The sequence below is a fragment of the Arvicola amphibius genome, chromosome X (genome assembly GCF_903992535.2).
Source record: "Arvicola amphibius chromosome X, mArvAmp1.2, whole genome shotgun sequence".
In the NCBI taxonomy this organism is placed as follows: domain Eukaryota; kingdom Metazoa; phylum Chordata; class Mammalia; order Rodentia; family Cricetidae; genus Arvicola; species Arvicola amphibius.
In genome coordinates, this window is record NC_052065.1 from 82932696 (window position 1) to 82944284 (window position 11589).

Genomic DNA, 11589 nt, shown 5'->3' on the forward strand with positions numbered 1-11589 from the left:
CTTTCTTCTCCAGGTTACTTTGGTCATGGTGTTTCATCACAGCCATAGTAAACCTAACCAAGACATCTTAGAAACTGTATATTGCTTTTATAAGTTCAGTGAGAGACTCGTTATTCACAAACATTTCCAGAGATTTCTATACCTTTTGAACCTCCTAGCTACCTTTCAGGAAGAAATGTTTCAGTTAAGAAATAGTTACACAACAGGAGTGACTGCTTTTCATGGTGGATCTCTGGGACAACACCTGATAGTTAAAACTAATGAAATAGCCCCCTCCATGGACATATTAGAATATGGATCAGCCTAATCTCTAGGAAGAGAGGGATATTTCTAGAAACTGAGTTTATCTACAATGGGAATTAATCAATAGGTTATATGTACAAAATGAACTTCCCATCAAAACTCTGGATCCTTAACCAAAGGTAACTTTCATTGGTTGACTATACCCTGGGCATATTATCATAATCTGTTTTTGGGGGGTCCTATGTCTTGAGATACGAGATGTTTGCTTGGAATACTTCCATAATAGAGCCTTCACGTCCCTTTAGATCTGTACAATTCTCTTTTGATGAACTGTATGTACGACTATAATAGCTGTTACTGAGCTCCATGTGCCCTTATTGTAGCTCATCCACAGTGATGATGGTTTGATGAACCACTTGAAATTGTAGTTGGTATCAGAAGTGGAGATAGTCATAGGAATGTGCCCTCTATGTAGTCACAATTCAGGAGAAACTTGAAGTAATAAAATTTGGCTAAAGGAATACAGCTCCCAATATGACTAACTAGATTTGTTAGAAACTGCGAGAAAGAAAATTCTGAGCCACAATTAAAATTTAAGATTGCTGAAAAAGTTTCTTCTAATCTTTATTTGCCATGATTGATCTCCAATAGGGCTCCTCTCCTATAATAAAAAGAGACAACCCTGACTTATAAACTAGCTATTAGGCCCATCCCATGTCAAAGAACATGTCTCTAAGGGGACTCTTAAAGGGAAAGTATAGGGTCATACACACCATTAAGTATTGGTTTGCCATGAAGTCCTCTATGCTCTTATCAGAAGTATAATTTTGCTAAGTGGATAAAATGAACTTACGTAAGAACTATTCAAAAATAACAACACTGGTGACTTAAATAATTCTGTCAATATTTTTCCTGTGTAAATCTATAATCTGTCAAAGTGGCAAGAGCTGTAGTCTCCTGTCTGTTTAAACTGTTCAAAGTGTAACCAGGGGCTGGAACATGAAAGAAAATGAAGGATGACATTGTATGTGGAATACAGAAAGCTAAGGGTGTATGTAAGTTAATAAAATCTTTTATCCGAGGCCGGCTCCTCTTGGAACATTAGCCAGAGCCAGATAAGTGCTATTAAAGAGCTTTTCCTTTGTTCATCTCTGAGTGTGTTGAGAAGTTTCTCACTGGGAACATGTATTGTTTCTTTAAGAGTCAAACTCTAAACCCTTTGAGATAGTATAGTAGTCTTACTTAGAGCTGTCTGGAGGAACAAATCTGCAAACACTCAGTTTTTAACCATGTACAAACATAAATAAAAAATTGTAGGCAGTTAATGTATATTTATTATTCCTTGCATCCTAGACACAAATGATAGTTCTGTGCAGCGGGACATCTACCACAGAGATAATGAAGCTTACGCTTTAACTACCCTCGTGTGAAGAATGGCTGGAGGAGAACCTTTTAGGTTCTTGGCCTCATTAATCAAAGAATTTAAAAAAGGAGTCAAATGGAAGCTCAAGGATGATTTATTAGAGTTTAAAAGAAAAATTATAGAACAGGCAAGCTGTAAAACCTCAGTACTTCCTCCAACGAGGAGAGTGGAGGAGGAAAGGAAAAGTCCTGTCTGTCCCTTTAAGTTGTCATCAAGGTCAAACATGTGCCCAACAAGAAGACACATGGAGGGGAGGTGTTTCAGTTAAGGCTTCTATTTCTGTATAAATACCATGGCCAAAGGCAACTCGGGGATGAAAGGGTTTATTTCAGCTTATAGTTCTACATCACAGTACATCACTGAAGGAAGTCAGGACAAGGACTCAAAGAAGGTAGGAACCTGGAGGCAGGTGCTGATACAGAATCTATGGAGGAATGTCATTTACTGGCTTGTTCCCCACCATCAAGGAAGTCAGGCAGAAACTAAAGACAGAAATCTGGAAGCAGGGACTGAAGTGGAGGCCATGGAGGAGTCCTTACTGGATGGTACCTCATAATGCACTCATCTTGATTTCTTATAGCACCCAGAGCTACCTGCCCAAAGTTGGCACCAACAACAATGACATCATCAATACTAGATTGGCTTGAAATTTCATCAACAAATGATATTATTCTAAAGGCCCTCAATTTAGCCTCTGGCAGTCTTTTTTTTTTCTTATTTAGACAAGTGTAAAAAGCAGCCACATTCTTTGGAAAATATTACAAGAATGACCTCTAACAGTCTTCCCCTCTGAAACCTTTTGGGCTAGGTCTCCGCAGATCACATTGCTTTTAATACTACTGTCTCCCATGCTCCAGCTAAGATGGCCCATTAATCTCCATTTACAAGGTTCATACATTTTTCTAGTCCAAACTCCCAAAGTCCATATTCCTCCAAAAGCATGATCAGGCCTGTCACAGCAATACTCCAGACTGTGGCACTAACTTCTGTCTCAGTTAGGGTTTCTATTACTGCAAAGAGACACCATGACCTAGACATCTCTTATAAAGGAAACAATTAATCTGGGGCTTGCTTACAGTTTCAGAAGGTTAGTCAGTGATCATCATGATGGGGAGCATGGTGGAAGGCAGGGATAGTGCTGAGAGTTCTCAGTAACTGAGAGTTTATGTCCTGATCCACAGGTACATGTAGAGAGAGGCTGGCTCTGGCTTAGGTTTCTGAAATATTAAAGCTTACTACCCCTAGTGACACACTCCCACCAAGAAGTCTGTACATCATAATTTTCTGAAATGGTCCACTAACAAGGGAACAAACATTCTGATATATGAGCCTATGGAGACCATTCTTATTTAAGCCACCACAGGCTCATTTCCCAGGTAATTTTAGATCTTATAAAGCTGAAGATTGAAACTAACAGTTACAGTAGTTGTTCTAGTCTAAATATGGAGATTAGAATAGAATGGCTCCCATAGACTCATGTGTTGGAATCCTTGTTCATAGTGCCACTATTAGGAGGTGTGGCCTTGTTGGGTTATATGTGGTCTTGCTGGAGGAAGTGTGACACTGGGAGCAGGCTGTGAGATCTCACATGCTCAAGCCAGGCCTTGTGTTTCAGTTTTCTTCCTGCTGCCTGTGGATCCAGATGTAGCTACTTCTCCAGTATCAACATCTGCCTGCATGCCACCATGCTTCCTGCTGTGATAACAATGGAATAAACCTCTGAAACTACAAGCTAGCCCAAATTAAATGTTTTCCTTTATAAGAGGTGTAGTGGTCATAGTGTTGCCTTACAGCAATAGAAACCCTAAGACCCTAGTTTTTTTTTCTCATTTTTTTTATTAAAAATTTCCATCTCCTCCCCTCCTCCTCCCCCTTCCCTCCCCTCCCTTCCACCCATACCCCCACTCCGCCCCTCTCCAAGACAAAGAGCCATCAGGGTTCCCTTCACTATGTTAAGTCCAAGGTCCTCCCAGCTCTCCCTAAGTCCAGGAAGGTGAGCAACCAAACTGACAAGGCTCACAGTGAGCCCGTCCATGCTGTAGAGTTCATGTTCATTGCCATTGTCCTTGGTTTCTCAGTCCTCCTCCACTGTCAGCCACATTCAGAGAGTCCGGTTTGGTCCCCTGTTCCATCAGTCCCATTCCAACTGGACTTGGCGGTCTCCTGTTAGATCTGTCCCACCGTCTCAATGGGTACACGCACTCCTCACGGTCCTGACTTCCTTGCTCATGATCTCCCTCCTTTTGCTCCTCATCAGGACCTTGGGAGCTCAATCCGGTGCTTCTATGTGGGGCTCTGTCATTTTCTCCATGCAATGCCAGGTGAAGGTTCTATGGTGATATGCAAGATATTAATGAGTATGGCAATAGGATCTGGACATTTCTGACACCCTCTCCTCAGCTGCCCAAGGAACTAGCTGGGGTTCCCAGGTGTCCAAAACCCTAGTTTTTAAAGAGAATTTGGTAATCCAAACTTTTGCATCAAGTTTTATAATTTTGTATGTAATTTCAGAATGTACATACATATAACTTGTGCCCTAAAGAGCAGAAGAGCTTCTGCTCTAGCCCTCTTCCTCAATGGCTTCACTCTGCCATCATACACTAACCCTCTGAAACCACAATCCCAACCAAGTATTTTTTAAATGCACTGCCTTGGTCATGGTATTTTGTCACAGCAATAGAAAAGTAATTAAGACAGGGAGGAAATGGTTGATTTGGCTGACTTGTCCAGATCACAGTCCATCATTAAAGGAACAGAGGCAGGGACTGTGGAAGAAAGCTGCTTACAGGCTTGTTTCCCATGCTCATATTCAGCCAGCTTTCTTACACTGCCCAGAACCACCAGCCTACTGGTGGCACTGCCTATAGTGTGCCTCCATCAGTCATCAATCAAGATAATGCCTCACAAATTTGCCCAAGGACCAATCTGCTAGAAGCAATTCCTTAATCCCTCTTCACAGGTGACTCTAGTTTGTGTCAAGTTGACAGAAACTAACTAGCACAGCATTTGTCCTGCTATGTTTGGCTCTTTCTGGAATTCAAGGTGACCCAAGAAGAAAGGTTAATGACTTTGATTTATCTCTGTGCCTTTAGCTAAAGCACATACAGAATGAAGATAGAAATTCTACAATTTCATCATCTTTTAAGTTACCTTGTTAGCCAAAAAGGTGAGTCAATTTTAATTTTTTTATCATTTTTTAAATTAAAAGTATCTTTAAAAATGCATGTTTTTTAAACCCAGATTTGTGTATAACAACTTCAGAAGTCCTATGGCTATTGGCAGTTAGATAATATGGAATATTATTGGTATCACAGAAATAAGAATCATGTGGCAGAAGAATGAGTTAGAGAGTGAGTTCTAGAGGTGAAACAGAGCAGTAGCACAAACACAAGCAAGCACATGCAAACTCACAATGATTAAGCAAAACTGGCCAAAACAGCCTGTCAGTGGACCAAAAGTATGGTAACTAATGATGTGCACTCCTAGTAAATCACAACATGCAAACAGTGACCGCCAGTTTTAGAAGGACCAACCAAAAACGTTCCTGTGGCAGCTTAACTTCCCTAACCCCATACAAACCCTTGACCTTCTCAGAATAAAGAGCTTCTATACTGTAATCTCTTGGAGTCTGCCTCCCACCTTCTCACCCCTTGTCCCCCTGAAAATGAGGATCACACAACAGGCAGCAGCAGCAAACCCGCAACAACTAAAACTGGTGCCCGACATGGATGGACCTTCTTTTGCTCTCTTTTTGGGTCCTCCATGTTTTCATTTGAGCATTTTTCTTTCTTGTTTGTTGCCCTGGCTGCTGTCCCCATCCAGACTCTTCACTGTCATCTGGAGTTTGTCCCCTTCAGCTGTTTCCGTGAGTTAACACTTGTTTTGGTTTTCTAAGCTCTTGGTGAGTTGGGGCTTTCTTTCCTATCCCTATCTTTTCTTTTCTTTCCCCTGTTTGGCTTCCTGGTTAGGAACTCTCCATTGTGACTCGGTTCATCCTGGTACCTCCACATAAGGGCTGACCACCCAGTTGGTGGAACCAACAAAGGACCCTCTAACAGGTCCTTTTCACCCAGAGACACCGTGTGAGCATACAGACATGGCCTAACAAACCGCAAAAGTCCCTCACTATAAACAGCACACTTGGAACGCAAGGTCCGAGAGCAACTGGTGACTTTTGCCCAGGGCCACTCTCCAGGATTTTCTGAAGGTTCTCTTGCCTTACAGAGAGTCCCGACAACTCTTCGGCTCTTCTGAGTGTGGACTGTGGGACTTTCTCTCCTAGTTTCTCCTCTCAACTAAACAAACACCAGTTAAGAGCTATATGGGCAGTGGCCAGTCTCTTAATTCACGGAAAGCTTTTGGCTGTTCGACTGTGGTTGAATCCTTTTCCCTTCCAAGATCAGAACATTCTTCTCAGATGGCCACTACATTTACTAGCTTTACCCCCGAGCTGAGCGTGGGGACCGAGATGCAGTTGTTGCCACCCACCCAGTGTCTTTTGCTTGCTTTCGTCTTTGCTATCCCTCCTCACAGGCTCCTCCTGGGGCCCATCGTGAATGGTGCCCCATCCCCTGATGCACTTCATGTGAAGGCCTGGTTATCTGATATCCGAGAGAGCCTAAGCCCAGGACTCTGCCCTGCTATCAGTCCCTGTCCCATGACCCTTCCCCTGGACCTTCTTCGTCACAAAGGCAGCCTGGAGTTGCCCTGCTTGAATCATTCAGAGAATCTGCCCAGCCAGGATCTGCTACTGGGACCCAGCATGAGTAAGGATGGCCTGTCACAAGGGACTTAGGAGGGCCTTTCTGACCGGCAGTCAGCAGTCTTCTCCCCTAGTTCTGCCTCCATTATTGCCTTCCACTTTGAGTCAATGGAACTGATTCCTCTGGAATTGCACCCTCATATTCCCATTGAGGAGAGCACCCAACAGGAACAGTTCATCCTCTCTCAAGCCCCTACCCTCCAGGGGTTACTCAAGAAGCAGCCACAGGGTCATTCCTGTTCCAGGAAAAGTCAGAGGACTCTGAGGGGGATCAGACCCTCTCAGAATATCCTTGGTTCCATGGCATGTTCTCTCAACTCAAGGCTGCCCAGTTAGTGCTGGAAGGAGGCACCGGCTCCCATGGTGTCTTCCTGGTATGTCATAGTGAGAAAAGACATGGTGAATATGTCCTCACTTAACTTCCAGAGCAAGGCCAGGCACCTGCGTTTGTTACTGAATGAGGAGGGTCAGTTCTGGGTCCAACATCTGTGGTTCCAGTCCATTTTTGATGTGCTTGAGCACTTCCAGGTGCATCCCATCCCTGTGGACTCAAGGCTCCAGTGATGTTGTCTTTGTCAGCTATGTGCCGTCACAGTGGCAGCAGGGTTGGTATCAGGCTGGGAGCCATGCAGGGGTGTGTGAGGGTGACTGATGCCACCCCAATTCTCCTTATTTTCAGCAAGTACTCAGACAATGGGCCATACAGCTTCAAACCAACTACAATTGGTACTCCATGTTGAAGGCAGTCCCTAACCCCTCAGTTTTTCCCCAATGGCACTCTGCTTATGATGATGCAGCAGAAACCCAAGCCCATGCACATTTCAAATGTGGACTTAATATTACCGTTCATATGCTTACTGACTATGGGCAATACACTGATCCTGTCTCAAAATCCATGACTGGCCTATATGCCAATTTCCAACAAGTGTCTGACAGGACCTTTAAGGCCCTCAAACTTTGTATGCCCCAGGACAGTGTAGGCTATTTCTGCAATTTTGTCTAGCAAGCTGCGGAATCATTTCTTGAAATTTTGACCCATATCACCAATGCTGTTGAAAAGCATGTCCCATCTGGCCTTAACAAGGATATCCTTATTAAACAGCTAACCTGGGAGGGGCTCAACACCATCACCTGTAATGTCATCTTTACACCTGTTAGAAATGAAAATATTCATAAGTGGGTCTTGGCTGTCTGTGATATTGACACACAGAATGAGCTCATTTCCACCCTTGCAGCTTCCGTCAATGCCTTGGTCAATGGCAAACTTGACAAGGATGATAATTCCACCCTGCCAGACCATACTTGCTGGGGATGTGGACAGTCTGGCAACTCATGTAGGGATTGTCCAGGGGCTCATCCAAAGTCCAAATGCCCTAATGCCAAGAGGGCTATCATTGGGCATGAGACTGTAGAAGCTCTCACAAGGTACTGATACGAATAATAGACTGGACAATGATTTCACACTCCTGGTACACGAAGGTAAGTGGTATGCCTTGGTTTGTAATGGCTAAGGTGAACTGGTTCTCATCCACTAGGCAGATCTCTTTGATTTCAGTAACAGTAGATGTCACTTAAAAAGACAGATTGCCCAAATACTTTTTTTCTCTTTGTTCACGTTACTTGAACAGCAGTAGAACCAACCTTAATAAAGATTTTGGTGTCTCTGTGAGTTAACTTGAGAACTCTGTGGAACACCTTTAAGTCCTCTTCCAGAATCAAGGTGGCATCAGGAGTTTCTGTTGCTCATGCTCTATGTGCTCGGTCAGGTTCCCAAAAAAGCTTATGAAAATTAATCATTTGCTGCCCTTCATGCCAGTCAGCACCCACTCATGGTACTTGGTGTACTCCCTGACCCAGGAGTTAAAGTTATAGATATAGAGTGCAGAGACATTGTCATAAACAAAGCCAGAAAAAGCAACAAACCACTTAGAGAGGAAGTCTGTTTTAAAGTGATTGCTAGGTCCAGTATGGGCACACTGGATAATCATTTCCCTCAGGACAGAAGACTTTCTGCCCTCCCACTTTTAAAATTAAAGATAAAAAGTTATGCCACACCATCAAAAAAATGCCACACCCCAGGTGGCTATAGGCTTTACAGATGCCAAGAAAACTAATTTTGGGTGATGACAGTGTTCTTGCTTTTGCTAGAACAGGCTAGGCTCCTTCATCAGCTATTTTGTTTGTCCCCTAAAAATTCACACAAGCTTTTACCTGGGTTACCCTTGCCTAGCTGTAAATATGTAATCAGAACCTATGGAACTTAACACAGGTCCATCCATTGGACCTATCTACTACATTCTTTGGCCAAGTATGGGATCACATAAAATCCTTGCTAGACCCCTCTGAACTTGTTGTATGGTACCTTTTGGGAGGGGTGGTGGTGGCTCTAATATTTCTGCTTAAGTGTCTTCTACAACTAAGATCCTGAAAACAACAGGTGAACAAGGCAACACTCCAGTTGTTAATGGTTAGGGAACACACTGGACCAAAAGCTCCAAAGGATGTGGTCCATGCTTGGATAATGCAAATACAGGAGGCCATTTATAAGTCCTACTTCTCCTAAAAGTCTTCCCTTGCTTCTGACTTCTTGGGACCTTCCAGAGATCCAACCCTTCAAGGACTAGTAGTCAATGATGGGTACGATCCTGTCCGGCAAGCCAACCTAAGACAGGCACAGCCAAAAATGCTGGGTGGGTGGGGTCCTCAAGTTGGGTTTATAAAAATCTACAACTCCCATTAGTTCACCCAATAACAATAAGATAAAAAGGATGAGATGAGGAAGGGCAATAGCACAAGCACAAGCAAGCACATGCAAACTCACAATGAGTAAGCAAAAATGACCAAAACAACCTGTCAGTGGACCAAAAGCATGGTAACTAAGGATGCGCACTCCTAGCTAATCACAACATGCAAATAGTGACAGCCAGTCCAAAAGGACCAACCCAAAACGTTACTGTGGCAGGTTAATTTCCTTAACCCCATATAAACCCTCAACCCTGCCATAATAAAAAGCTTCTGTATTGGAATCTCCTAGAGTCTGAGTTGTTGCTTCTGCATCTTCTCACCCCATAACCCCCTGGAAATGAGGATCACATAACAGGCAGCAGCAACAAACCTGCAACATAGAGGCTTTATACAATGGCTGAAAATTTATCATATGATGAGAAAAAAAAACCTGTTGGCAAAGAAAAATGTTGAAAACCCTAGCTAAGGTCTACTAGAACTGTCTGGAGCCACTGACATGCAGGCACAGAGACACTCCTATCTTTAAATTGTGATTTATGTGAAGTGAAGGTGACTTATGGTTCATTATAATACAAAAATGCACACTACAGGATGAAGATTTTTGATGCCAATGAGATATTATACATATGAAATTGTATGTAGAACTACATGAATGTTGAAAGATCATGTTATGCCCTATACTGAGTTACTTCAAAGCATGTAAAACTGTATTTTTGCAGGCTCCATTTTACAAGAAGCCTTTGAACCCATTTTGAAGAAGGAATGACTAAGTACTTGGTTGGACCCAGAATCCTCTCATGCAGCATAGATTGATAAATGACTTTTTTCTGGGAGTATAAAGAGAACAACTCCATGAATTTATTGAATAAACATGAGTTTATTGAAATCAATGATAGAAACCAGGTATAAGAACTTCTCAGGCATTCCAGAACAAGAAAAGAGTATAAGTCCCTCACTTGAATCCTATAAGGTAATGGACATTTATCACTGTGATTGCATGGCCCAACACAAATATATCACCCAATTCCTGGTGTGTGTGTGTGTGTGTGTGTGTGTGTGTGTGTGTGTTTGTATGTTAGTATAAATAAGCAAAGAACTACTCAGTTGCCCGTGTTTGGCTTGGTTAAGTCCCTTTACAGCTTACTAGAGTGCTTGACTGTGCATGAGTTTGTCTTCTTGGAGTCAACACATAATTTACTTCTCCTTACTTGTTCCTTTCTTGGAACAAGAAAAAGAAGGAAGGAAAAGACTCACCTGTACCTTTTATAAATTTCCAACAAAAGCCAATATGAAGCCAGGTTAAAGATCGTCTTAGTTAATGTACATACTATGGTTGTGATGAAACAACATGACCAAAAGCAACTTTAGAAAGAAAGGGTTTATCTGGTTTATACCTCCAGATTATACAGATTATAGTCCATCACTGGAGGAAGTCAGAACAGGAATTCAAACAAGGAAGGATCCTGGAGGCAGGAACTGTTACAGAGGCCATGGGGGAGTAGTGCTCACTGGCTTGCTCCTCATGGCTTGCCCAGCCTGCTTTCTTACAGAATCTAGGACCACCAGCCCAGGGATGGTATCATACCCAATGGCTTGGGCCCTCCCCAATCAATCATTAATTAAGAAAATTTATTACAGACAGATCTTGTGGAGGCAACTTCTTAATTGAGGTTCCCTACTTTTAAGTAATTCTAGTATGCGTGTCACATTGACATAGGACCACTCAGCACAGAGATTTATTAAGGGACAGTTTTAATATAGATATTAAGCATAGGGATTAATGGGAAGAGAGGCACTCAGGGGAATAATAGACCATATCCAAGTACAGATGTGAGCTTTCCAAGGGAAAGTCCCAGTAAAATGTCTTGGTAAAGGGCTAGTATAGAATTTTGGTGGCTCTTAAGCTACATTTCTAAGGACTTCTAACCCTTTTTCTTTTAAACACTGGTAGACTTCTATACACAAAGTTGCTAGTTACATTTATGAAGAACATTGCCTAAACATAGTCTTGACAGAACAGTGCTAAAAATGCAAGATTATATATCATTTTGACCCTAAGTAAGCACACTTTATCTACTGACATGATGTCTTTTGGATATCATATATTTTTTTGAGTGGACAATTTGGCTTTTATCAGTGGTATCTGAAGTTTCTTGCCTTAATCAGGTGAAAGCTAGACCAGATCTCAGGAAACAGGGCTCCCTTCCTTTCTGAATTTTTCTTTCCAAGGTCCGTATATGTTTTCCTGTATTTATATCTTGCCTTAATCACCTCTGGGGGGTATGACTGAGTAGGTCAGTGTTAGAGTGTTTGTGTAGCATGCTTGAGGCAAACAATCTACAGTACTGTCAAAACCAACTGTGTCTTTTCATAGAAATAGATGACTAAGACACCCATGACTTTCTGACATTCGATT

The 11589-nt window shown here is 42.4% G+C and overlaps 1 pseudogene; it reads left to right on the forward strand.

The window, feature by feature from the left end:
* Positions 1 to 5987: 5987 nt before the first annotated feature.
* Positions 5988 to 8831, forward strand: LOC119804346 (annotated as a pseudogene).
* The last annotated feature ends 2758 nt before the right edge of the window (positions 8832 to 11589 follow it).